This window comes from Thalassophryne amazonica, chromosome 7 (assembly GCF_902500255.1).
Source record: "Thalassophryne amazonica chromosome 7, fThaAma1.1, whole genome shotgun sequence".
In the NCBI taxonomy this organism is placed as follows: Eukaryota; Metazoa; Chordata; class Actinopteri; order Batrachoidiformes; family Batrachoididae; genus Thalassophryne; species Thalassophryne amazonica.
In genome coordinates, this window is record NC_047109.1 from 53,633,151 (window position 1) to 53,657,960 (window position 24,810).

Consider the following 24,810-nt stretch of genomic DNA (forward strand, 5'->3'; position numbering starts at 1 on the left):
TGAGTGAGATGTGGTCCCGCCCTCTTGGCTGAATTCCTTTGTTTCACACGCTGCTCCAGACGGCGCGGGTTGCTTCATCAAAATTTTTTCTGGACCTGTGAGGAATATCCGAGTGGATACTATTCGAGAAATTAAGCTGGTTTTTGGTGAAACATTTAACGGCTGATGAGCGATTATGGGTTGTTTCTGTCGGTGTAAGGACTTCCCACAGAGCGGGACATCCTGCAGCGCTTCCAGGCACCGTCGTCGGCCTGTTTCGACCTGAAAACATCCTAATTTAAGGCTTAATTCACCCAGGACGTCGTGAGAGAACAGAGAAGATTCAGAAGAGGCCGGCATGAGGACTTTATGCGGACATTCCACTGTTTAAGGACATTTTTTAATGAAAGACGTGCACGCAAATTCGCCGAGTCGTTTCTGTGACGACTTGGCGAATCTGTGTGAGCCGCGACAGGAAAAAACACCTCTGTGTTGAAAACCATTTGTAAAATTCAGGCGGCTTTTGATGGCTTTCAACAAGTGAGTAACTGAGAAATTGTTTAACAGCTTGGGCATGTTCCAACTTGCCCGTTAAGGTTTCCAACGGAGGTGTTTTTCCTGTCGCGACCCCCCGCGGTCGGGTCCGACCCGACATGCGACTCTACCCGTACGTTCTTTCATTACAAAATGTCCGTTAACAATGGAATGTCCGAATAAACTCCTCATGCCGACTTCTTCTGAAAGTTCTCTGTTCTCTGACGACTTCCTGGGTCAACAGAGCCTGAAATGTGGAAGTTTTCAACTTGAAACGGCGAGACGCTGCCGCCTCGAAGCGCAGATCGCCATCAGGCGCCGTGGACCGTCCTAACGGCGACACTACCAGACCAAAATCTTTCATCAGCCGTTAAAATTTTTACCGAAAACCAGCTGAATTGATTGAATGGTGTCCACTCAGTTGTGCCTTACAGTTTTGAAAAAGATTTTGATCAAACAAAGCAGCAGTCTGAGCCATTCCTAAACAATGAAAAAAACGACGAGAGGGTGGGCGACTCGTCACTCAAAGACTGCCCACAGGCGAATGACGTAACAAACAGGCGTGAAAAAACTCTTGCATGCCCACGAGGGTTCAAGCATGTCTGATGTAATCACACGTGATTCAAATCCATATGGTTTTTGAAAAAAATAATAAGGTTGGATACTTTTCTAATAGACCTCGTATATAAGGTCCCACAGTTGACAGTACATGTCAGAGCACAAACTAAGCATGAACGCAAAGGAATTGCCTGTAGACCTTCTGAGACAGGATCGTCTGGAGGCACAAATCTGGGGAAGGATACAGAAACATTTCTGTTGCTTTGAAGGTCCCAATGAGCACAGTGGCCTCCATCATCCATAAACGGAAGAAGTTTGGATCCACCAAGACTCTTCCTAGATTTGGCCACCTGTCTAAACTGAGCGATGGGGGGGAGGGGGCATAGTCAGTGAGGTGACCAAGAACCTGATGGTAACTCTGTCAGAGCTCCAGCAATACTCTGGAGAGAGGAAAACCTTCCAGAAGGACAACCATCTCTGTAGCAATCCACCAATCAGACCTGTATGATAAAGTGGCCAGACGGAAGTCATTCCTTACTAAAAGGCACATGGCAGCCCGCCTGGAGTTTGCCAAAAGGCACCTGAAGGACTCTCAGATGACAAGAAACAAAATTCTCTGGTCTGATGAGGCAAAGATTGAACTCTTTGGCATGAATGCCAGGCATCATGTGTGGTTTAAATGCTCTGTAGGTTTGCCATGTTTTTATTTATTTATTCATTCTTGCTATTCATTTTAACTCCTTAAGTCTGTTTTTGTTTTTATTAGTTTTATTGTTGTTATATATTGTGGTTTATTTATTTTTGTAAAACGGACTGCTCAAATGAAATTGCCCCTTGTGGGAATAATAAAGTTGTTGATTGATTAATTGGAGGAAACCAGGCACCATCCCTACAGTGAAGCATGGTGGTGGCAGCATCATGCTGTGGGGAGGTTTTTCAGTTGCAAGAACTGGGAGACTAGTCAGGATTATGAGGAAGATGAATGCAGCAATGTAAAGAGACATCCTGGATGAAAATATGCTCCAGATCACTCACAGCCAATATATCAAAGAAGCGGCTTCAGGACAACTCTGTGAATGTCCTTGAGTGATCCAGCCAGAGTCCAGACCTGAATGTGATTGAACATCTCTGAAGCGATCTGAAAATGGCTGTGCACCAATGCTCCACATCCAACCTGATGGAGCTTGAGAGGTGCTATAAAGAGGAATGGACAAAACTGCCCAAAGATAGATGCACCAAGCTTGTGGCATCATATTCAAGAAGACTTGAGGCTGTAGTTGCTGCCAAAGGAGAATCAACAAAGTACTGAGCAAAGAGTGTGAATACTTATGTACATGTGATTTGTTAGTTTTTTAAAAATTCAAAAACAAAATTTTTTTCTTCATGTTGTCATTATAATGTATTGTGAGTAGAATTTTGAGGGGGGGGATTTTACTCCATTTTGGAATAAGGCTGTAACATAAAATGTGGAAACAGTGAAGCACTGAATACTTCCTGGATGCACTGTAATGCCATAGCAGCATACAATCGAACACAGCGGCTAAGTATAGAGCAAATAGCAGAACCTTGTGGAACTCAGGAAGGGTCTAGGTTCAGGTGGTGGTGGTCGGTTGTGACTTAGTTGGCTTGCCATAAGTACACCCCTACAAAGTGGGAGGTCCTAGGAGGATGTTCCCTCAGAAATGTTTGCAAAACTGTAGCCTCTTGACTGCATTATAAAGCAATCTGGGAAGCTAAACACAGACTTTAGTCATTTTTGATACACAATTTTTAAACACTGGAAATCTTTGAATTCTGCAACAACATTCTTCAATCAGCCTTTATTTATGCAAGACCTCTCATATTTTTCATCACACCTTTGGTCAGTGACTCGGGAATGAGGGTTTGCATCCCCCTCAAGAAGCCACTTCCCAGCAGAAAATTCCAGTATAGTCAATCAATCAATCAATCAACTTTTTTCTTATATAGCGCCAAATCACAACAAACAGTTGCCCCAAGGCGCTCCATATTGCAAGGCAAGGCCATACAATAACCATGAAAAACCCCAACGGTCAAAACGACCCCCTATGAGCAAGAACTTGGCCACAGTGGGAAGGAAAAACTCCCTTTTAACAGGAAGAAACCTCCAGCAGAACCAGGCTCAGGGAGGGGCAGTCTTCTGCTGAGACTGGTTGGGGCTGAGGGAAAGAACCAGGAAAAAGACATGCCGAGAAGGGGGGCAGAGATCGATCACTAATGATTAAATGCAGAGTGATGCATACGGAGCAAAAAAAGAAAGAAACAGTGCATCATGGGAACCCCCCCACAGTCTACGTCTAAAGCAACATAACCAAGGGATGGTCCAGGGTCACCCGATCCAGCCCTAACTATAAGCCTTAGCGAAAAGGAAAGTTTTAAGCCTAATCTTAAAAGTAGAGAGGGTGTCTGTCTCCCTAATCCGAATTGGGAGCTGGTTCCACAGGAGAGGAGCCTGAAAGCTGAAGGCTCTGCCTCCCATTCTACTCTTACAAACCCTAGGAACTACAAGTAAGCCCGCAGTCTGAGAGCGAAGCGCTCTAATGGGGTAATATGGTACTACGAGGTCCCTAAGATAAGATGGGACCTGATTATTCAAAACCTTATAAGTAAGAAGAAGAATTTTAAATTCTATTCTAGAATTAACAGGAAGCCAATGAAGAGAGGCCAACACGGGTGAGATATGCTCTCTCCTGCTAGTCCCCGTCAGTACTCTAGCTGCAGCATTCTGAACCAACTGAAGGCTTTTTAGGGAACTTTTAGGACAACCTGATAATAATGAATTACAATAGTCCAGCCTAGAGGAAATAAATGCATGAATTAGTTTTTCAGCATCACTCTGAGACAAGACCTTTCTGATTTTAGAGATATTGCGTAAATGAAAAAAGGCAGTCCTACATATTTGTTTAATATGCGCTTTGAATGACATATCCTGATCAAAAATAACTCCAAGATTTCTCACAGTATTACCAGAGATCAGGGAAATGCCATCCAGAGTAACGATCTGGTTAGACACCATGCTTCTAAGATTTGTGGGGCCAAGTACAATAACTTCAGTTTTATCTGAGTTTAAAAGCAGGAAATTAGAGGTCATCCATGTCTTTGTCTGTAAGACAATCCTGCAGTTTAGCTAATTGGTGTGTATCCTCTGGCTTCATGGATAGATAAAGCTGGGTATCATCTGCGTAACAATGAAAATTTAAGCAATACCGTCTAATAATACTGCCCAAGGGAAGCATGTATAAAGTGAATAAAATTGGTCCTAGCACAGAACCTTGTGGAACTCCATAATTAACTGTAGTCTGTGAAGAAGATTCCCCATTTACATGAACAAACTGTAATCTATTAGACAAATATGATTCAAACCACCGCAGCGCAGTGCCTTTAATACCTATGACATGCTCTAATCTCTGTAATAAAATTTTATGGTCAACAGTATCAAAAGCAGCACTGAGGTCCAACAGAACAAGCACAGAGATAAGTCCACTGTCCGAAGCCATAAGAAGATCATTTGTAACCTTCACTAATGCTGTTTCTGTACTATGATGAATTCTAAAACCTGACTGAAACTCTTCAAATAGACCATTCCTCTGCAGGTGATCAGTTAGCTGTTTTACAACTACCCTCTCAAGAATCTTTGAGAGAAAAGGAAGGTTGGAGATTGGCCTATAATTAGCTAAGATAGCTGGGTCAAGTGATGGCTTTTTAAGTAATGGTTTAATTACTGCCACCTTAAAGGCCTGTGGTACATAACCAACTAACAAAGATAGATTGATCATATTTAAGATTGAAGCATTAAATAATGGTAGGGCTTCCTTGAGCAGCCTGGCAGGAATGGGGTCTAATAAGCATGTTGATGGTTTGGATGAAGTAACTAATGAAAATAACTCAGACAGAACAATCGGAGAGAAAGAGTCTAACCAAATACCGGCATCACTGAAAGCAGCCAAAGATAACGATACATCTTTGGGATGGTTATGAGTAATTTTTTCTCTAATAGTCAAAATTTTGTTAGCAAAGAAAGTCATGAAGTCATCACTAGTTAAAGTTAATGGAATACTCAGCTCAATAGAGCTCTGACTCTGTCAGCCTGGCTACAGTGCTGAAAAGAAACCTGGGGTTGTTCTTATTTTCTTCAATTAGTGATGAGTAGAAAGATGTCCTAGCTTCACAGAGGGCTTTCTTATAGAGCAACAAACTCTTTTTCCAGGCTAAGTGAAGATCTTCTAAATTAGTGAGACGCCATTTCCTCTCCAACTTACGGGTTATCTGCTTTAAGCTACGAGTTTGTGAGTTATACCACGGAGTCAGACACTTCTGATTTAAAGCACTCTTTTCAGAGGAGCTACAGCATCCAAAGTTGTCTTCAATGAGGATGTAAAACTATTGACGAGATACTCTAAGATAGTCTAAGAAACACTGCAACTGATCTGAAAAATATGATCTCAACCATGAGTACTTGAACTGAGATGGAAAAATAAATTAAATCACACACACACGAACCACCTTTCAATTTTCCCAAAAATGAATTGTGGTCAATAGCGCCAAATTCAGCAGTAAAGTCTAGTAATAACAAGAACGGTACTGATTTAACGTCTGCGTTGACAGCTAGTGACAGATTGTTCTTCATTAGCAAGTGCCGCTTGTGACTGTAAAATCTCCATTCCTGGGGTGGTGACTGTCGTAGAAATGACTCTAAGTGCCTTCATACTTCAGATAAACTGCAGAAAATTTCTTTTACAGGGAAAATTATTAATGTCGTAGTGGGTTAGTAAGGTTAGACCTTACTTGTGTGAAGCGCAATGAGGCAGCTTTGTTGTGGTTTGGCACTATACAAATTAAAGAATTTGAAACAAATTGAACTGAATATCTGTACTTGCATGATTTAATATAACAAGAGTTAATTTCTACAGATTATTTCACAGAAGGTAAAAGGTGCCAGAGTATTTATAGTCCAGTGAATGTGCAGTCAGGAAAAAGGCACATTTGGACTGAAAAAAAAAGTCACAGAAGTTCTTTGGAAGTACTTTACCCCACCTCCCCATGCTAAACTAGTCCTACCCAAGTAGGGCTATAGTCAAACCCGACTGGGATATTTTACTCCTAATATTCTATTCTTTTATTTAAAAAAAATCATGTCCCAAGAAGTTCAAATGCTTTTTAATAAGATGAGTTATTCAGGTAGATACATGTGATACTACTGCTGAGCCTCTACTCACCCGTGGAGACAGCAGAGCTACAGGTAGAGTCACAGCAGGTGCACACCGAGTCCGATCCAAAGACCTCAACCCATCTGGAGGGAAAACACATTTATATCTAAACAATTTAAATGGAAAAATATGAAAACATTTTCCAAAAGCAAACCAACCTTCCTGCTTTTGTGTCATAGTTACAGGACTTGGCAGTCAGCGTGGGGACGGAGCTGCCCACAGACATGGTGCAGTGCATGTACAGCTGCTGTCAGACAACAACATGATTTAATACCAAACTGATTCTTCAATCAGTCTATACTGAGCATAGAGCCAATAGAACATTCACTCTTTTGGCAGTTTATTATAAAGATGACAAATCAAAAATTCAGGGAAATTTGTACAAACATTTAAAAAAATTGCTTTCTTTGATCTTAAAGGGAAATCATTTCACCAGGATAAGGTACATGGAATAAAATAAATTACACCTTAGCAAAATGTTTAAGTACGAGGTCTGTCAATAAAGTATAGGCCCTTTTTATTTTTTTCAAAAACTATATGGATTTCATTCATATGTTTTTACATCAGACATGCTTGAACCCTCGTGCGCATGCGTGAGTTTTTCCACGCCTGTCGGTGACGTCATTCGCCTGTGAGCACTCCTTGTGGGAGTCGTCGTCCAGCCCCTCGTTGGAATTCCTTTGTCTGAGACGTTGCTGAGAGACTGGCGCTTTGTTTGATCAAAATTTTTTCTTAACCTGTGAGACACATCGAAGTGGACACAGTTCGAAAAATTAAGCTGGTTTTCAGTGAAAATTTTAACGGCTGATGAGAGATTTTAAGGTGATACTGTCGCTTTAAGGACTTCCCACGGTGCGAGACGACGCGCAGCGCTCTCAGGCACCGTCATCAGCCTGTTTCCAGCTGAAAACCTTATATTCCTTATATATATATACACATATATATATATACACACACATATATACATATATATATATATATATATACACATATATACACATATATATATATATATATATATACACATATATACACATATATATATATATATATATACACATATATACACACACACACACACCTTATATAGTGGATATTCCACTGTTAAAGGAGATTTTTTTTTATGAAAGACGTGCGGACGGGTCCGCGCGTCGGGACGCAGCCGGCGCAGTGCGCGGCACACGAAAAACACCTCCGTGTTGATAACCATTTGTAAAATCCAGGCGGCTTTTGATGGCTTTCAGTGGAGTGAGTATATGAGAAATTGTTTAACAGCTGGACATGTTCCAACTTGTCCTTAAGGCTTCCAACAGAGGTGTTTTTCCTGTGGCGGAGCGTCGCAGCGGCTGCGAGCCGACGCTGCAATCCGTCCGCACGTCTTGCATTAAAGAAAATCTCCTTTAACAGTGGAATATCCGGATAAAATGCTGAAACCGACTTCTTCTGAAACTTCTCTGTTCTCTCACGACGTCCTGGATCAATAGAGCCTGAAATGTGGAGGTTTTCAGCTTGAAACAGGCTGACGACAGCGCCTGAGAGCGCTGCACAACGTCTCGCTCCGTGGGAAGTCCTTAAAGCGACAGTATCACCTCAAAATCTCTCAACAGCTGTTAAAATTTTCACCGAAAACCAGCTTAATTTTTCGAACCGTGTCCACTTCGATGTGTGTCACAGGTTTAGAAAAAATTTTGATCCAACAAAGCGCCAGTCTCTCAGCAAGTTCTCAGACAAAGGAATTCCGACGAGGGGCTGGACGACTCCTCCCACAAGGAGTGCTCACAGGCGAATGGCGTCACCGACAGGCGTGGAAAAACTCACGCATGCGCACGAGGGTTCAAGCATGTCTGACGTAAAAACATATGAATGAAATCCATATAGTTTTTGAAAAAAATAAAAAGGACCTATACTTTATTGACAGACCTCGTATGCCTGTCTTCTGGTTTTTACCAAATAGCCATGTTTCCAGCTAGTCAAGAAATTCTGTATGTACGCGCTCATTCGTGATGGAAGTTAGTCACTTTTTTTAAATTACCCAAGAGAACAGGTTGTAACTGCCCCCCCGAAAAAAAAGAGCCATCTGCAGACTTTTGCCTTTATGCCATCTCTAAAGGATTGTGCAGGAAAATCCACAGACCTTCATAAGCTGCAATGTTAAAAATAAATAAATATTGACCTTGTGTTTGTTTGTTCATCTTCATCCTATTGGACAAGTTAAGATCAACTTCATTTATCCTGAAGGAAATTATTTTCCCAGAGTACCGAAACAATTTTTGTTTTATACAATAAGTACAACAAATTTATGCAAAGTGTCTGGAAAACATTTCCACAAGATGTTGGACAATACTGCACGTAACTCTGAATAACTCTGTTATGAATTCATTCTGCAGAAGGGGGAAGAATTATACAGTCCAAGTGCCACAGGTAGGACAGACCTCCTGTGACATTCTGTGGTGCACCTCAGTGATCTCAGTCTATGGCTGAAGGTGCTCTGATAGGAGGACAGTGTGGCATGCAGGAGGTGGGAGGTGTTGCCCAGGATGCTGAGCAGTTTCCTCAACATCCTCCTCTGACACCTCACCATACACTCCAGCTCAACCCCCAGGACAGAGCCAGCTCTCCTGATGAGCTTGTTGAATCTGTTCATGTTAGCTACCTTCAGCCTGCTACCCCAGCACACGACAGCATAGAAGATGACGCTGGAGACAGCTCTGAACTTTCTTATACACAAGATCTGTATTTACAGGCCAGTCCAGTTTGTCATTTATGTGGACACCCAGTAGTAGTCCACAATGTCCACCTCAGTTCCATTATTGGAGAATAATTTTGAAATAGTGCGATTTTGTCAGCTCAAGTTGGATAATTTTAATTTGCTATTGTCAGCGAGTTACTAACCAGATAGCCAAAACAGAGTTTTCAGCCTGAAAAATAAATAAATAAATAGTCTGTGTAATAGAACAAAAGCTTATGCCCTTAGCATGGGTTTTCTTGCAGAAACATGCTGTTGTGGCAATGGGGAAGTGCATCATCCTAGAGTTTCCAAAAAAAAAAAAAAAAAGTACCTGAACTTTTTTTTAAACAATCACAGATCACTATTCCCTTTTGGGGGGGGGGGGGGGGGGGGGGGGGGGGGGTGTAAAAAAAAAAAACACACATTCTGTTGGATTTACATGATTTAAATGTGTACACTGCTTGCACATGAGCAGAATGTGTCCAAATAGGTTATTTGGACACATTCTGCTCACATGGAAATGTAAGTCAAGCATTTTTTTTTTTTAAGTGTACTTTTTCCAGCACCAATACAAGGTCTGTTAGAAAAGTATCGTACCTTTTTATTTTTTTCAAAAACTATATGGATTTGAATCACGTGCGATTACATCAGCCAAGCTTGAACCCTCGTGCGCATGCATGAGTTTTTTCACGCCTGTCGGTTGCGTCATTCGCCTGTGGGCAGGCTTTGAGTAAGCACTGGTCCACCCCTCCCGTCGGAATTCCTTTGTCTGAGAACTTCCTGAGAGACTGCCGCTTTGCTTGATCAAAATTTTTTCAGAAACTGTGAGACACATCCAAGTGAACACCATTCGAGAAATTCAGATGGTTTTTGGTGAAAATTTTAACGGCTGATGAGAGATTAAGGAGTGTTACTATCGCTTTAAGGACAGCCCACGGCGTCGGAGGGCGCGCCGCGCCCCAAGCCGCCGTCAGCCTGTTTCATGCTGAAAACGTCCAAATTTAACGCTCTGTTGATCCAGGACGTCGTGAAAGAGTTTCAGAAGAGGTCGGGATCAGCAGTTTATCCGGACATTCCACTGTTAAAGGAGATTTTGTAATGAAAGACGTGCGGACGGATTCGCGCGTCGGCACGCAGCCGCTCATCGCACGGCGGCACAGAAAAACATCTCCGTTTTGGAAACCATTCGTAAGATTCAGGCGGCTTTCGATGGCTTTCAGTCAAGTGAGTATCCGAGAAATTGTTTAACAGCTGGGCATGTTCCAACTTGTCCTGTAAGGCTTCCAACGGAGGTGTTTTTCTGTGCCGCCGCGCGATGAGCGGTAGTAACACTCCTTAATCTCTCATCAGCCGTTAAAATTTTCACCAAAAACCATCTGAATTTCTCAAATGGTGTCTACTTGGATGTGTCTCACAGTTTCTGAAAAAATTCTGATCAAGCAAAGCGGCAGTCTCTCAGGAAGTTCCAAACAAAGGGATTCCGACGGAAGGGGTGGACCAGTGCTCACCGGATATTCACAGTCACCAGACAAAAGCAAAAGTCCCAATGCTTCTGTATGGTTTTCAATGTCAAACACTGTATATAACAGATTTTCACTCACACTGGACAAAACATCTTGTCCGATTGCAACAATTTCATTAAAAATCCCTCACATGTACCGGATAGCGCAGTCTGGACGTGCCCAACAGGTATGAAATGAAGTTCAGCACTGACAATCGCCAATTCGAGGAAAGTGGGTACCGTATTTCCATGATTAAAAGCCTAGCCATGTATTTTTTTCCAAACCGTGCTCAGACCCAGCAGCTAAACGAGGCAGGGCGTAATTCAAAGCCGGTGATTATTAACAAAATGCTGCTTGTTGCCTCCACTGTAATATGGTGTTAAGTGTCACACATATCCCTGGGTGTGACAAAACCGCTTTGCACTCCTGAAAACCCTCCCTGCAGCCTGACGTGCACCTGCTAAATGACAGAGTACAAGCACTGGTTTGTCACCTTTACGTTTTCACTCCTTCCTTTCCCGTCATATTTTAAAAGTTTTTGCAGTGCACCCACCGATTACATTTCGATCATGGATCAAATATGTTTGGCAGAAAAGGCCACAAATATGACCAACTTTACAACACTGAGTTGGAAAAAAGATGCTCAAATGACCCGCAAATCATGGAGAGAAATTATATGTACCATATTGTTGGTTTGGAGGTTGATTGTATAAAGAAGTGGAGCTTGTTGAGGGACAAATTAATCCAGAAAAAGCCGCTGTTCCTGCGGCAAACTGCATAAAGATGCAACGAAGAACTTTAAAAGGATCATGCGTGTGGTGAGGTCATTGCATGGCCACAGAGTTGCAGAAGAATAAATCAGGCTTTAGGATTTTAAAGGTACCACTCTGCAGCACACTTGGGAAAAAAATGATTTTGTCCGTTTTATAGATAACAGATTTTGTCCATTTTAAACATATAGCGGGTTTTGTTCATTTTATACATAACAGATTTTGATTATTATGGTGAAAATTTGCTGGTCCACCTCAATTCATTATATGCAAGTTTTACAGTATATATAAACTTCAATTTAGGACTTTTGTGTGACTTACAAGTAAGATATTTTGCTGATCAATATATGCTTTAGATCATCCATCTAGACTTCGTGTGTGTATAAGTTTTTCTGACATTTTCTTTGGCCAAACTACTCCAAAATCGAATCACTTCTAGATATCTATCCAAATAATGTTCCCACTATGTTCTCGATATCTATCCAAACAATCTTCCCACTACGCTGAAGGAAATCAATCCAGCAGTTTGAGTCATCTTGTTTACACACACACACAAACAATTAAAAAAACAAACAAAAACAAAACAAAAAACTCTGCTATAGTCACTTCCCCAATGTGCAGGATAACTATAAACATAGATGTGTGAATACAAGTTTTATTTTGTTCATATAGGAATTCAAAGTATTACTCACTTGAGATGTTATCCCCTTGAACAAAAATGAATCCACAGTGAATCGCACAATGTTATTTTTGTATGGGATGAATCTGGAGTGACTGTACTTGCTTTCAACCATACACCTTGATCAGGAAGAGACACACAAACAATCTCATGCACATTTGTTAATACATTGCTTAATATACATCTTAAAGTAACTTTACATACAACAAAAACAAAATGTCACACTATGCTGCTCCGAGGCCTCATTTCCAGTGCTTAGTGAGCAAAATATTTTGTACTGTGAACACAGTACAAATAATGTTAATGACATAGAACCACACTGTTGTTTTGTGCATCATTTTACAAAGACAAAAATGCGTACTCCAACACAGAGCCCCGCTTTACTTTAACCAACTTGTGTGTGAACAAAGTTTCACCAAAACAATACAACTTTGTCTTCTGGGGGATAGGAAGCTAAATAAAAATAGATGTCTCATTTGTGTGAGGTTTTACATTACCCAAAGTTTGCCACAACTGGAAACTGAGGTGTGGAGGTGCGAGGGTTCCTGGGAGTTGCGTAACACATGTGGATGTACAGTCGTTCATGTTGGGACACGGATGGAGCCTCAGCCTGGAAATACATCGGCTTCCCAAGGGAATAGTGATCTGATGCAGAAAGCCTTCCCACTCAGCTAAAGGAAAAGGAGCAGGTTGTCATTTCACACCGTCAGCTGGACATCGAATTCAGTTTAAACCCCAAACCTTGAGACTGAGCTTCATGTGTCACAGTCCAAGGCTGGTGGCATCAAATGGTGTTTGACGTCAGCGAGTGGTTCATGACAGACAGAACAGACGTGTCTTGCATATGATTGTATTTCACCCGTTCTTTCTTCCCTTCTCTGGCTGCCAGTTTGTTATCGTACATATACATATTAAGTTTCTTTTCTCTGCAGTGCATTTTGTAGTAAAATATGCACCAAAATGCTGGAAATTGCACCTAAAATTTCCATGTCCATGCACCCCCTTTACAAAATCCTGGTTCCATCCTTGTTTGCAGGGTTATTCACCCCCCCCCCCCCCCCCCATAACACCAGGCTCAGGTATGTATACCTTATCACATCTGTTCATGTGATATTTATCACATATTACAACAAAATAAAGAACAAGAACCATATATCATACACATGAATCATGACAGTGATAGCTACCCACAGACAGACAATATTTTCTGCAGATGTGTAAAACTCCGGCTTCAGAAAGTAAAAACCCTCCCATGTGTTGCTTCTACATGTGCACCTAAAACAGGTGATCTCAATAATTAACTCGTCAACCTGCCTGAAGAGCTAAACTAATTACAATCAGCTGGTTTATGATTTATCAGCCCTAATTTTCTTGTATTTCATGAGGGCTGGTTTACTAGTATAGGGCAGATTTTTGTTGCAATATGTGATAAAGTTCAGTACTTAACAGGGTTATGTTATACCATTTCTCAGGAAGCTACAAACAGATCTTTTTTTTTTATGTAAAATACCTAAAATATTTTTGCTATCAAGTCTGTGGCTGCTCTACTCATCTTTAACCAGTGTGACAAATCTTTACCAGAAAATGAGCAAACACAGGAAGTGCATGGGTATCAGCAGTAGAGATCTAAATGAGCTCAGACAATCTACATTATAAAGCCAAGTGGCTTCTTGATGTCTTCCATCCATCCATCCATTTTCTTCCGCTTTATCAGGAGTCGGGTCGCAGGGGCAGCAGCTCAAGGAAAAGCTGCCCAGACCTCCCGATCCACACACACCTCCCCTAGCTCCTCCGGGGGAACCCCAAGGCGTTCCCAAGCCAGCCGAGAGATGTAATCCTTCCAGCTGTGTCCTGGGTCTTCCCGGGGCCTCCTCTCAATGGGACGTGCCCGGAAACACCTCTCCAGCGAGGCGTCCAGGGGGCATCCAGAAAAGATGCCTGAGCCATCTCAACTGACTCCTTTCGACATGGAGGAGCAGCGGCTCGACTCCGAGCTCCTCACCCTTTCTCTAAGGAAGCGCCCAGTCACCCTGCGGAGGAAACTCATCTCGGCCGCTTGTACCGCGATCTCGTTCTTTCGGTCATGAACCAAATCTCATGACCATAGGTGAGGATCGGAACGTAGATCGATCAGTAAATCGAGAGCTTTGCCCCCATACTCAGCTCTCTCTTCACCATGACGGTCCGATACAGCGACCGCATCACTGCAGATCTGCTGCACCGATCCGTCTATCGATCTCACGCTCCATCCGTCCCTCACTGGTGAACAAGACCCCAGATACTTAAACTCCTCCACTTGAGGCAAGGACACTCCACCGACCTGGAAGAGAGAAAAGCACCTTTTTCCAGTCGAGAACCATGGCCTCGGATTTGGAGGTGCTGATTTTCATCCCGGACGCCTCACACTCGGCTGCAAACCGCCCCAGTGCACGCTGAAGGTCCTGATTTGATTGAAGCCAACAGAACCACATTGTCGGCAAACAGCAGAGGACGAGATTCTGTGGTTCCCAAACCAGATCCCCACTACACCCTGGCTGCGCCTAGAAATTCTGTCCATAAAAATAATGAACAGAACCTGTGACAAAGGGCAGCCCTGGCGGAGGCCAACGTGTACTGGAAACAGGTTTGACTTACTACCGGCAATGCGAACCAAGCTCCTGCTGCGGTCGTACAGGGACCGGATAGCCCTTAGCAAAGGACCCCGGACCCCGTACTCCCAGAGCACTCCCCACAGGGTGCTCCGAGGGACACAGTCGAACGCCTTCTCCAGATCCACAAAACACATGTGGACTGGTTGGGTTGAACTCCCATGAACCCCTCGAGCACCCGATGGAGAGTGTAGAGCTGGTCCAGTGTGCTGCGACCAGGACGAAAACCACACTGCTCCTCCTGAATCTGAGGTTCGACCATCGGTCAAATTCTCCTCTCCAGTACTCTGGAATAGACCTTACCGGGGAGGCTGAGGAGTGTGATCCCCCTATAGTTGGAACACACCCTCCGGTCCACCTTCTTAAACAGAGGGACACCACCCGGTCTGCCCATCCAGAGGCACTGTCCCTGATCGCCACGCGATGTTGCAGAGGCGTGTCAGCCAAGACAGTCCCACAACATCCAGAGACTAAGGTACTCAGGACCGATTTCATCCACCCCAGGAGCCTTGCCACAGAGGAGCTTTCTAAACACCTCGGTGACTTCTGCCTGGGTAATGGATGAGTCCGCCTCTGGGTCCCCAGTCTCTGCTTCCTCTTTGGAAGGACGTGACGATGGGATTGAGGAGATCCTCGAAGTACTCCTTCCACCGCCCGACAACATCCCCAGTCAGGGTCAACAGCTCCCCACCGCACCGTAAAACAGTGCCGGTGGAGAGCTGCTTCCGCCTCCTGAGGCATCGGACGGTTTGCCAGAATCTCTTTGAGGCCGACCGATAGTCCTCCTCCATAGCCTCCCTGAACTCCTCCCAGACCCGAGTTTTTGCCTCTGCGACCGCACGGACTGTGGCACAGAGGGTTCCGCCAGTCGTTCCCAGCAGACCCTCACGATACGTTTGGGCCTGCCAGGTCTGACCGGCTTCCTCCCCTCCCAGCGGATCCAACTCACAACCAGGTGGTGATCAGTCGACAGCTCTGCCCCTCTCTTTACTCGAGTGTCCGAGACACGTGGCCGAAGGTCAGATGATACGACTACAAAGCCGATCATTGACCTCCGACTCAGGGTGTCCTGGTGCCACGTGCACTTATGGACACCCTTGTGCTCGAACACGGTGTTCGTGATGGACAAACTGTGACTAGCACAGAAGTCCAACAACTGAACACCACTCGGGTTCAGATCGGGGAGGCCGTGCTTCCCGATCACCCCCCTCCAGGTCTCACTGCCGCCGCCCACGTGGGTGTTGAAATCCCCCAGGAGAACAATGGAGTCCCCAGTCGGAGCGCTATCTAGTACCCATCCCAGAGACTCCAGGAAGGTCGGGTACTCTACACTGCCGTTCGGCCCGTAGGCTGAGACAACGGTGAGAGACCTGTCCTTGACCCGAAGGCGTAGGGACGCGACCCTCTCGTTCACCGGAGTGAACTCCAACACATGGCGACTGAGCTGGGGAGCAATAAGCAATGCAACCCCAGCTCTCCGCGTGGGCAACACCAGAAAAATGAAGCGCCCAGCCCCTCTCCAGGAGTTGGGTACCAGAGCTCATGCTGTGCGTGGAGGTGAGCCCGACTATCTAGTCGGTATCTCTCAACCTCCCGCACAAGCTTCGGCTCCTTGCCCCCAGCGAGGTGACATTCCACGTCCCAACAGCCAGGGGCTGTGAGCATGGACCGGGCCGCCAGGCCACCCACCCTCGCCCGCCACCAATCCTCTCTGCACCCGACCCCCATGGCCCCCTCTGCAGGTGGTGAACCCACAGGAGGGCGGGCCCATGTTGCTCCTTCGGGCTGAGCCCGGCCGGGCCCCATGGGCTAAGGCCCAACCGCCAGGCACTCGTGCGCGAGCCCCAACCCCAGGCCTGCCTCCAGGGTGGGACCCCGGCTCCGCCATTCCGGGCGACGTCTCGGTGCTTGATCTTTCACTGGTCATGGAGGTTCTGAGCTGCCCTTAGTCTGACCCACCACCTAGAACCTGTTTGCCTAGGGAGACCCTACAGGGAGCACAAAGCCCCCGACAACATAGCTCCTAGCATCATCCGGGTACGCAAACTCCCCCACCACGATAAGGTGGCAGCTAGTCTTTGATCATGCAAATACCTGGGGGGCAATGTTAAACAATGGAGGCTGTGCTGCAATGCACCATGGGATTCAGGGTTTTGAGGTTTTAAATGTTACTGATCAATGCATTTATCTCTTCTAGATTGGACTACTGCAATGTTCTATTTTCTGGTTTACCGCAGTCTAGCATTAGGGGTCTCCAACTGGTTCAAAATGCTGCAGCCAGACTTTTGACACAAAGCAGAAAGTTTGACCACATTACACCCATTTTGGCATCCTTTCACTGGCTTCCTGTCCCAGTGAGATCAGATTTTAAGGTTCTGCTACTAACCTATAAAATTATTCATGGACTGGCACCTACCTACTTAGCTGACCTAATTAAACCTTACGTACCGGCCCGGGCTTTACATTCTCAGGGTGCAGGACTACTTTGTGTCCCTAAGATGACTAAGAAGTCTGCGGGTCACAGAGCTTTCTCTTATCGTGCCCCTGTTCTGTGGAATGATCTCCCTGCATCAATAAAACAGATTCTGTGGAGACTTTCAAGTCCAGACTCAAGACATTTTTTTTCCCTTTCATATGGCTAGCACACTGGTACAGTTTTGTTTTACGCTTTTGACTCTTAATTCATTTATTAGTAATTGGAGCAAGCTGCGGCCTCAACTACCCTCAATTCTGGTCTTTTAGTGAAGTTTAGGGATAGTAGCCGGCGATCACCTTAGTATTTCTGTTTTTCTTGTTTAATGCTGGCAAATTATATAGTATTTTTTTGTCTGATGCCTGATTGTTTTTTTCTCTCTGTATAAGGTGCAGCTCCATCCAGAGATGGGAGTTGTATTTGTGTTGGCGATCCTCCTGTCCTGTGCGCCAATAGCATTTCTTGTATATTCGTCCGTGAATTGTTCTGTAATTTATGTTTGTAGCATGGCCCAAGCAGAGGGTCACCCCTTTGAGTCTGGTCTGCTTGAGGTTTCTTCCTCAGAGGGAGTTTTTCTTTACCACTGTTGCTCTGGGGGTTGGTAAGGTTTGACCTTACCTGTGTGAAGCGCTTGAGGCAACTCTGTTGTGATTTTGGCGCTATATAAATGAAAATAAATTGAAAATTGTGGTTTATGTTAGTCTAACAGTGTTGTGTTATTGATTCATTGCGTTTTGTAGCTCAATTGTTTAACTCAGTTTAGATGAGTCTCATGTTGCTATTACCATGAGGACTTAAGTTCATGGTAGTACCATAAGTGAAATGCTGTATGGTTTTAATGTCTTTAGCCACTGTCTTTGTTCATCAATTAAAACCACCTGCTTACAGCAGCTGTGCTCATGTGCAACTTCGATCAGGAACAAATAGCACAGCTGACATTTGTTGTTGATATGCTTATGTATTTTGGGTCAAGGCTGAATGGTGGCAAAACAGAACAGTGGTATGACTGATAGTTTTGAAGACGCTCGGAATATTAGCCAATGCTGCTAATTACATTTTGAACTCACACGCCTTTTCAGTTGGGGGCAGAAAATCATCTTTATATTAAAAGCATGAGTAAGTGCATATAATTGTAAACGTGTTAAAAATACATGGATGACACAAGAAAGTGAAAACTCTTACTTCCACTGTGGTCCATTAAAAAAAAATAAAAAATTAAATGGCAAAATAGAATAATAAGTATATAACAACAACAACCTAAGCAATTTATAAATACATTAAGACAGTAAATTAACAGAAAATGAAAGGGTCGAGTTGCTGTTCTAAAAACATTCTGGACTCACCCACCATTCCAACTCATTGTTTAATTTATTACCACCCTTGAAAAATGTCAGCTACCTATTTTATAAACACTACCCAATCTCAAGCTCATGGAACCCCATGTGCAACACACTAGTGTCTTATTTATTCTTAAACTGGACAGTGCAGTAATTAACACTTTCTAGTATTGTCTAATTATTAACAATACATATTACTTGTTGGAGGCATTACTAAATTACCATGATATGCCACATCCAGAGTAACTAAACCAACTGGAGATCATGTCTAAGACTGATGCACTGTTTGCACAGATCTGTAAAACAGAGAGTGCACCAAACTGTCCATATTTCCTGAGATCTTTCCATCAATTTGTATTTACTCACTAGATGGAGGACCGGGTCGATCCACTCATTCGCTGGCTGTTGCCAGAGCACCGCCATCTGGGTTAGCATTTAACAACCAGACATCAATAGAAATCAATGTGGACATGATCAATGTTTTTAAGAGCGTTTCAGGATAAATCTGCATTATCCATGCTATTACATTTATTCAAACTCAGTCCCACATTTGTACAGCCACTATTTGTCAAAACAAATACAAAAGATCAGAGTATTTATATAATAGATCTGAATGAATTTGTTAGTCAGGGGTCCAGATGGAAAATAATAGCATCATTTTGTCAAACACATTATGTCTGCCAAAACACAAGATACTCGTCTGATCCTTAATTTCATTATGAAGTTAAGTTAAAGATTGGAAATAATCATGGTTGAAAGTACGTTTCATCCGCTTGCATCATATTAAAGATATTAATATTAAAGACAGCTCTTAACCCACCTGCAGCAACACTTTCAGAACTCAGTTTATTGCCATTGCCAATGAACAGGATTCACAGACTAGGAATTTGCTTTGGTATGATGGTGCAACATTAAACAGATAGCAATATAAAATATGTGCTAAAATAAGATAAAATATGAAATAGAAATATGAAAGGCTATGTACAACGACACAAAGAACAAACAGTGCAGTGGGAGGAGTGCAATTAAAAACCAGAGTACATTTGTCTAAAGTGACCTGTGATAAAATGATAAAGTGACAGAGTTAAGGTGACTGAGTTATGAAGTGTTCATGACTAACGGCAGAGGAGAAGAAACTGTTCTTATGGCGGGAGGTTCTGGTCCGGATGGACCGTAGCCTCCTGCCCGAGGGGAGTGGTTCGAATATAAACCATGTGCAGGGTGAGAAGGGTCAGCTGTGGCCCGACCTGCTCGGCCCAGAGTCCTGGAGACATGCAGGTTGTGGAGAGATGGAAGGCTACAGCCGATCACCTTCTCAGCAGAGGCCACAATGCGCTGCAGTCTTGTCTGTCCCTGGCCCCGGTGTACCACACCATGATGGAGGAGCAGAGGATGGACTCGATGATGGCCGTGTAGAACTGCACCATCAGCTGGGCCTTCTTCTGCTGCCGCAGGAAGGACATCCTCTGCTGGGCCTTCTTGATGAGGGAGCTGATGGTTGACTCCCACTTGAGGTCCTGGGTGATGGTGGTGCCGAGGAAGCGGTGACAGTCCACAGTGGTGATGGGGCTGTTGGTAAGGGCGAGGGGGTTGTGGCTTTCCTGAAGTCCACGATCATCTCCACTGTTTTCTGGGCATTGAGCTCCAAGTTGTGCTGCTGCACCAGGTCACCAGCTGGTCCACCTCCCTCCTGTAGGCAGACTCACCCCATCTGAAATGAGTCCGATGAGGGTGGTGTCGTCCGCAAACTTGATGAGCTTTACGGAGTCGTGGCTGGAGGTGCAGCAGTTAGTGTACAGGGACAAGAGCAGAGCGGAAAGGACACAGCCCTGTGGAGATCCTGTGCTGAGAGCCTGAAGTGTTCGAGACATTCTTTCCCAGCCTCAACATGCTGACTCCGGTCCGTCAGGAAGTCTGTGATCCACCTGCAGGTGGAGTTGGGCACGTGGAGCAGGAAAGCTTGTCCTGGAGCAAAGCCGGAAGGATGGTGTTGAATGCAGAGCTGAAGTCCACAAACAGGATTCCTAGCATAGGTTCCTGGGGAGTCAGGTGCTGCAGGATGGAGTGCAGGGCCAGGTTTATGGCGTGTCTACAGACCTGTTGGCTCTGTAGGCAAACTGCAGGGGGTTGGGGGGGTGGTGTCGGTGATGGACTTCAGGTGGGATAAACTCAGGTGTTTGAAGGTCTTCATGACTACAGACGTGAGAGCCACAGGCCTCACGTCTGTAGTCATTAAGTCCAGTGACGCGTGGTTTCTTGGGGACTGGAACTATGATGGAGGACTTGAAACAGACTGGAACGTGGCATGACTCCAGGGAGGTGTTGAAGATCACTGTGAAGACTGGGGCCAGCTCATCCGCGCAGTGTCTCAGGGTGGCAGGAGAGACACAGTCTGGGCTCGTGGCCTTACATGGATTCAGCCTTATGAAGTGTCTTCTCAAATCCTCACTCTTGAACCAAGAGGGGGAGGTCCAGAGTGTTTGAATATACAGTTGTGTGGGGGGGTGGGGAGGTGTGAGTCCATGACTTCAAAACGGGAATAGAAGACATTCAGGTCATTGGCCAGCTTCAGCTTGTCATGAGAACGAGGGTGCTTGGCTCTGTAGTTGGTGATCTCTTCAACCCCTCCACACAGAGCGGAGTCGTTGGCAAGAGAACCTTCACAGAGCACTCTCCAAAAAATGTCAAATAAAACTAAACACCTGCCAGCCAGGGTGAAAGTAAGATTATTCAATCATTTCTGAAATATGAAACACACTACACTATTTACACGAGTATACATAGGAAATGAATCTCATTCATGTACGTGAGGAAAATAAGTATTTGAACACCTGCGGTTTTTTGCAAGTTCTCCCACTTAGTAATCATGGAGGGTCTGAAATTTTCATTTAGGTGATGTCCAATGTGAGAGACAATCAAAAAAAAAAAAAAAAACTCTGGAAATCACAATGTATGGATTTTTTTTTAATATTTGTATGTTACTGCTGCAAATAAGTATTGCACACTACCAACCAGCAAGAATTCTGGCTCTCACAGACCTGTTAATATTTGAAATTACCTGTATAAAAAGACACCTGCTTCACACACTCAATACACTCCAACCTGTCCACCATAGCCAAGATCAAAGAGCTGTCTAAGGACATCCAGGGACAAAACTGTAGACCTGCACAAGGCTGGGATGGACTACAGGACAACAGGCAAGCAGTTTGGTAGAAGACAACAACTGTTATGATTATTTATTAGAAAGTGGAAGAAACACAAGATGACTGTCACTCTCCCTCGGTCTGGGATTCCATGCAAGGAACTCCCTTTGTGGGGTAAGGATGATTCTGAGAAAGCTCAGAACTACACAGGAGGACCTGGTCAATGACCTGAAGAGAGCTGGGACCACAGTCACAAGATTACATTAGTAACATGATGCTGTCATGGTTTAAAATCCTGCAGGGCAGCAAGGTCCCCCTGCTCAAGCCAGGGCCTGTTTGAAGTTCACCAGTGACCATCTGGATGATCCAGAGGAGGCATGGAGGAGAAGGTCATGTGGTCAGATGAGAGCAGAATAGAGCTTTTTGGAATCAACTCCATTACCATGTTTAGAGGATGAGAAGAACCCAAAGAAAACCATTCCCAAACGTGAAGCATGGAGGTGGAAACATCACCACTCTGGGGGTGCTCTTCTGCAAGGGGGACAGGACGACTGCACCGTATTGAAGAGAGGATGGATGGGGTCACGTATTGTGAGATTTTGGCAAACAACCTCCTTCCATCAGTAAGAGCATTGAAGATGGGTCATGGCTGGGTCTCCAGCATGACAATAACCCCAAACACAGCGAGGGCAACTAAGGAGGGGCTCCATAAGAAGCATTTCAGGTCCTGGAGTGGCCTGGCCAGTCTCCAGACCTGAACTCAATAGAAAATCTTGGAGGGAGCTGAAACTCCAAACCTCAAAGATCTAGAGAAGATCTGTATGGAGGAGTGGACCAAATCCCTGCTGCAGTGCGTGCAAACCTCATGAAAATCTACAGGAAACGTTTGACCTCTGTAACTGCAAACAAGGCTACTGTACCAAATATTAACATTGATTTTCACAGGTGTTCAAATACTTATTTGCAGCAGTACATACAAATAAATTATATTAAAAAAAAAAAAAAAAAAAAAAAAAAAATCATACATTGTGATTTCCGGATTTTTTTTTATTATGTCTCTCACAGTGGACATGCACCTAAGATGAAAATTTCAGACCCCTCCATGATTTCTAAGTGGGAGAACTTGCAAAACCGCAGGGTGTTCAAATACTTATTTTTCTCACTGTATATTCTTATATTAGTAGAATATACGATGTCTAAGTGACTGTCATGTGACCCACCAAATTGAGCCAAAGCATTCCCATTCTATGAATTTGCTCTGACAGAAGATCTCAGGATGGAAAACCTGATGTAAACAAAAAACCCGAGGCTAATTAATATGGATAAACTGAGACTTCTAATTCAACTGCTAAATGAATGGTGTGATATTTATCACAACAAAGCATTCAGGCAGTAAAACTGAAGTCACTACTTTACAGAATACGTATCAACACACACACACAATCATTTTCTAACCTTTATTAAGTAATTTTAGTCTTTTCCCAACATCATTAATATACATATATACACACTTATGAAAGCTCATTCCACAATTTATTAATATTTTTAACCAGCTGATACTCCTTTGTCAGCTGGTGCTGCACAAACAGCTTTTTCAGATCACTTTAAACCCAAGTTTAAATCAGCGAATAATCTATTTTCTATTTAATCGAATGCACTGATGCCACCACACACTGTACAATCTGCTGAAGCAAACTGGTGGCCATCTTTCCATCGCAACTATGCGGACGAGACAGGTGGCTTATAGAACGTCGACATTTCAAGTAATAACTGCACTAATTCTCTCATTTCCTTATTTTTGGTTCTTCGACAATGTAAAATTAATCCCTCACATCTATGTCTGCCATGATTAGCTATTTGATTATTTTCTTTTTATTACTTTGACACTTTCTTCTTTTCTATTCTCATTATACTCGTATCTCCTGGGACAAGTAAAATTATCATTCTTTAATCAAAGTTTATACAAGTTGGTCATCAGCAATATATACACCACACACACACACACACACACACACACACACACACACACACACACACGAGGTCTGTGAGAAAATAAGCTGACCTTTTTATTTTTTTCAAAACTATATGGATTTGAATCACGTTGCGATTACATCAGCCAACCTCGAACCCTCGTGCGCATGCGTGAGTTTTTTCACGCCTGTCGGTTATGTCATTCGCCTGTGGGCAGGCTTTGAGTGAGCAGTGGTCCACCCCCCGTCGAAATCTCTTTGTCTGACAACTTCCTGAGAGACTGGCGCTTTGCTTTATCAAAATTTTTTCAGAACCTGTGAGGCACATCGAGTGGACACCATTCGAGAAATTCAGCTGGTTTTCGGTGAAAATTTTAACGGCTGATGAGAGATTTGGTGTTACTGTCGCTTTAAGGACTTCCCCACGGAGCTGGACGTCGCACCGCGCTCCGAGGCGCCGTCGTCAGCCTGTTTCGAGCTGAAAACCTCCAAATTTAAGCCTCTGTTGACCCAGGACGTCGTGAGAGAACAAAGAACTTCAGAAGAGGTCGGATCAGCATTTTATCCGGACATTCCACTTTTAAAGGAGATTTTGTAATGAAAGACGTGGGGCGGATTCGCACGTCGCAGCAGACTGGCGCGGCGCCACAGGAAAAAAACCTCCGTGTGATAACATTTGTAAAAACCAGCGGCTTTTGATGGCTTTCAGTTGAGTGAGATCTAGAAATTGTTTAACAGCTGGACATGTTCCAACTTGTCCTTAAGGCTTCCAACGGAGTGTTTTTTCCTGTGGCGGCGCGCCGGCTGCCTGCCAACATGCCAATCCGTCCGCACGTCTTTCATTACAAAATCTCCTTAACAGTGGAATGTCCAGATAATCTGCTGATCCCGACCTCTTCTGAAAGTTCTCTGTTCTCTCACGACGTCCTGGGTCACAGAGGCTTAAATTTGGAGGTTTTCAGCTCGAAACAGGCTGACGACGGCAGCTCGGAGCGCGGCGCGACATCCCGCTCCGTGGGAAGTCCTTAAAGCGACAGTAACACTCCATAATCTTCATCAGCCGTTAAATTTTCACCGAAAACCAGCTGAATTTCTCGAATGGTGTCCACTTCGATGTGCCCACAGTTCTGAAAAAATTTTGATAAAGCAAAGCGCCAGTCTCTCAGGAAGTTGTCAGACAAAGAGATTCCGACGGGAGGGGTGGACCACTGCTCACACAAAGCTGCTCACAGGCAAATGACACAACCGACAGGCGTGAAAAAAC

The 24,810-nt window shown here is 44.1% G+C and overlaps 1 long non-coding RNA gene and 1 pseudogene across 1 annotated transcript; one reads left to right on the forward strand and one right to left on the reverse strand.

Annotated features, from left to right (window-relative positions):
• The window catches only part of LOC117513442, a 33,769-nt pseudogene that overhangs the window by 3,960 nt on the left and 4,999 nt on the right, over positions 1 to 24,810 (reverse strand).
• On the forward strand, positions 16,534 to 21,916 carry LOC117513936. Its single transcript, XR_004561752.1, has 3 exons — positions 16,534 to 16,697; positions 21,017 to 21,023; positions 21,906 to 21,916. It is a non-coding gene; the product is annotated as an uncharacterized LOC117513936 (long non-coding RNA).